Source organism: Poecilia formosa, unplaced genomic scaffold, assembly GCF_000485575.1.
Source record: "Poecilia formosa unplaced genomic scaffold, Poecilia_formosa-5.1.2 Scaffold608, whole genome shotgun sequence".
Lineage (NCBI taxonomy): Eukaryota > Metazoa > Chordata > Actinopteri > Cyprinodontiformes > Poeciliidae > Poecilia > Poecilia formosa.
In genome coordinates, this window is record NW_006800547.1 from 10,863 (window position 1) to 15,461 (window position 4,599).

The following is a 4,599-nucleotide window of genomic DNA, read 5'->3' on the forward strand; positions in this document are numbered from 1 at the left end:
TTTCAAGACAAGAATCAAATAATTTTCTTGTATTTATTTTTTATACATTTTTGAGAAATGACTTTTGATTTATAAATCAGTCATTGTCAAACATTAAACTACATATTTTCTTACTTTTTTCCAGAGAAAAATATTTATTACTGTATACATCAACTCTGCTATTGACAGCAAAGAGTGAAAATAATTCTAACAGAGTAAATTATTTTTATTTCATTACATAAGCTGTATTGATACACTAATACTTCAGATTGAGATATTTACACAAAGTGAAAGAATAAAACATTTATTTATTATACTGGGAGCACTGGTCACAGGCTTCAGTCTGCTGGTCTCACTGGGAGAACTCAATGACTTCTGAGACGACCAGGTTCTCAGGCTGAAGCCAAGGATAAAAGAGAAATGATCCAAAAGTGAAAATACATATATGTTTCCTTCACCTTCATAACAAGCCATTTTCAGCATGTTGGGCTCTGACTCGTAGCATCTTTATAGCTAAATACCGACATGGAGAAGCTGAGCTGGAAACAGACTGAAGAGCAGCAGCTCCAGCTCTGATCCTGACTGATCTTTCCTCACTAAATCCTCTGGTTTCTAATGAACTTCTCCTCTAACAGCGGTTTCTCATCACCTCTCATTAGAAAACAGTGTGAAAACGTTAGCTGCTATGCTAACAATCAGCGGTTACTTTGGGCCAATTAAACTACATAGGAAATATTTCTCGGTTGTTTAGAAGCGAGTTTCTGGCTGCAAAGTAATTCTGATCTTTCATCCTTACCTGGGGAAGGTGATCCTAATGAATCCAGTTTGTTTCGTAAAACGGTTGAAACACACAGAACAGGACTGAAGGAGCTCCGATCTGCTGCCACATACAAGATGGCGGACGCTGTTACCTACGACTCAGCGCTCAGTGAGGCGTCTAGTATTCATGTCTGTGGTCTTCCCCACCAGGTCTCGGATAAAAAATGTCCTTCTCTTCCGTTTTACCAGTTAGTGCCACCATAGAGATAACATAAGGGTAGACCCCGCATTGGCTGCTCCACGCAGGAAATACGGCGGCCATCTTGGAGCGGTACACCCTCGTACTTTGCTGAACCAAAACCAGAAGATGCCTCAGTTCTGCTCGGCTTATTCGTGTTTAAATCTAAGAACTGTTGATGTTAGGGACTGGGGGATAACTTTTCACAAGTAAGAATGACATATTATTCTTAGTAGGTTGTGAATGTAATATTACTTTGCTGTATTTATGCCCACCAGCGAAATGACAGCAAATGTTAGCTATCGGTCTTCAGCCGGAGATTTGATGACAGGAATATGTTTCAAACAGGCCTGCTCACAATTTCAGTAGCTTTGGTTAATTATCATTATCAACAAATCTTAATCAAATTTGGAGTTTTATGTTCTTTGAAATATGAAGATCAGAAATAGTGAGTGTAACGTTTTTCTGAATGCTACACGGCTTCTGAAGGCAACAAGGCTCCTTAGTTTCAGCTGCTACCTTTTTATTTTTGCTTTGTTATAACCGTTATGAGCAGATCAGCCAGTACAAAATAACTTCAATGAACTCACTAAATAACAGTATATGAATAAAATAACATGGACCTCATTTGGACAATGTTTTTGTGTACACACTCCCAGATATCACGTTTTTGTTTTAAAGGTTTCCAAAGGATAAAGAGATGAGGAAGAGGTGGGACATAGCTTTGAGGAGGGATGGATATTCATCTGTACTATGCAGTGAGCATTTCAAAACGGAGGATTTTGACAAAACTGGTCAGATTGTCAGACTGAGAGCTGATGTGATACCATCTATTTTCCTATATGGGGTTAGGGGGCTAACCCTTACCCTCTTTAGATGGTGTAAAAATGTAATGAACATGTAAATATTCTTGTCACAACAGATAAGTATGTATGTGTGTATATATTTTATATATATGTATATATTTATGTAAATATATACACACATATATAATGAGATTATCTGAATATATACATAATGTGTGTGTGAATAAATTTCATCTTTGGTTGTATCTTGTAAAACATGTCATACTTTAAAATATTGTATTCCACCAAAATTATTTAAATATGCTAAACTATACGTTCCTACACATGCAGTTTTAATAGCTGTATGCCTAAAATTTAAATACGTGACAATGTGATTACTATTCAGCGTGTTATGATCTATTAAATGTGCTGACACTTCATTGTGCCTGCCAAACGCATAACTCTCCAAGATGGCCGCCCTAAATCTCGTCAGCTCCAATAGGCGAGAGCGGCCATGAGCGTCTATCCTTATATTATGTCTATGAGTGCCACAATACATAAACGAGGTTTTTTTCTATTTCCGGTCATTTTAGACCTGTGTAACAACAGCACCACATGCTGACAAAAACAAGAATTACAACCAGTATGTGAAATAAGAGTAGTATAGAAGTATACTTAGTCCTACACAAACAGTTTCCAGGTGAGAAGTTCCGGTTGTTAAGGTGGGCGTGGTGTATGGAAGTAAATATGTGCCATCAGAATTTGAATAAAAAAATGCATCTGAAACTTGAATGTTGTATATTTGCGCTTACTTTTTCAATTTAAAAAAAATTCAGTGTCATTATTAGTACATGTTTGCAATTTTCATTTGTTAAAAAAAATTACATTCCTATTTCAAAGTGATGAAATTTCTATATTTATATTTTTTCAGTGTTAAAAAAATTCAGCATATAAAAAATTTCAACTTTTAAAAATTCAAATGCAATATTTTCAGTGTCCTAAAAATTCAACTTGCTCAAATTTACTGTCTCAAACTCAGCATCTAAAAATCCGAAATCACCTGATTAAATTTGACAAGACAGTCCCAACGTAACGAGAGCGAATACACAGCTAAACTAGGCACANTGTCGGCCGATTCTCCAAACCTCTGTGACCACAGAGCTGATAAAAGTCCAACAGGTTCGATCGGTTCGTGTTCAGCCTCAAGGCAGGAGCAACACGAACCGATTCCAGTCACAAACATCCCGATTCCAGAGGATAATCCAGTAAAACCCCAACATAGCGGGAATTTAGAATAACCAAACATGGATGACGATGTAGAAGCAGTAGTGACAGTTTGTGGAGACATTTTAAGAGATAAAAGAAACAAAAAGAAAAGGCGGTGGATAAAAGACAGCGGGAGCAGCCGCTCCATCTGCTGTACTATGATTTGGAGGTGACTGTGTTTTCATAGTTAACATTTTTAACTGAATAAACATGAACATATATTGTTGTGGCTGCTTATTCGTTCAGTGTAAGCCACAATTATTTAACAAGCTTCCGTTTTTCTTCATTGACCTTCATTAGCTTAGCTCTCAGTTAGTTAAAGAAATACTTACAACATCCATACAAAGTCTGACGAACTTTACTTTTCTTTGAACAGATGTTACAGATGATTCTTTAATCTTGCACAGCATTCCACATGTAAAGTAACGTAACGGTCAAAAAACTGTATAGAGCTTAATTGAATGCGCCACATTCAACTTCTTTTCATAAAACAAAACAAAAAGTGTCAAGGCACTTTTACACAATTTCAATTACGTCCATTAGGTGGCGCTTTTCTACAAAAAACATAAGGAAATGGAATCTTATTATCAAATATCTAAATATGCAAACAGCATACACAATAATCAATAATGTTACAAACTGACATTTTTAGCTCTTACATATATAATAATGACCTTTACATATAATAAGAAACATTTCCACATATCATCTCCGCGATATGTCAGCTGTTTGGGATTCCCCTCTGTTCTGACGTCACCGCGCGTTCTGATTGGCTACCTGTCACATTCAGCAGGTTGTGTTCTCGTTCCCAGTCAGGGAAGGGAAAACCCCACAGGCTGCGATGAAAAGGCCAAGACAACCCAAATTGGGTATATTCAGGATTTAGCGGGAACGCCAACATGCAGAAGCCTGATCTGATGGTTCACCCTAACCTCCCCCCTGGGCCGCAACAAAATTTTCAAGTCTTGACCGGTCTGTGGTAATAAAAAGGTTGGGGACCACTGTTTTAATGAATAATCCACAGACAACAATGGGCAGCAAGACACAACGAGAATCCGACAACAGGTGGGAATAAATACACTGGGAGGGTAATCAAAGAAACGAGACACAGCTGGGAACAATCAACAGGGAAAACAGACTAATACTAGGGATGTGCCGATCAGGTTTTTTCCTGCCGATACCGATACCGATCACCCATGAGGGCTGATACACCGATACCGATCACCGATACCGATCAAATAATAATTTTTTATTTTATTTATTTTTTTATCATTAACCCTACCGGTTACATTATGTGGAAAAAGGAACCATGAATTCACCTTAATTTAGACAAAAACTGGTTTTTAATAACTTTTTTCAAGAAGAAAACTAAACAAAACAGGCATTGTGCAAATTGTACTGCTATTGATAATACTATCTTTAACAGACTGATAACATATGAAGGCTCTGAAGAGGCTAAATAATACAAAGAGCCAAAGTTGCCAAACATTGCCAAAAAAATTCAAGTATAAAACTTAACATTCAAAGGCAAATACAGGTTACATTACAATAAACAATCCTGAGTTACTGAAT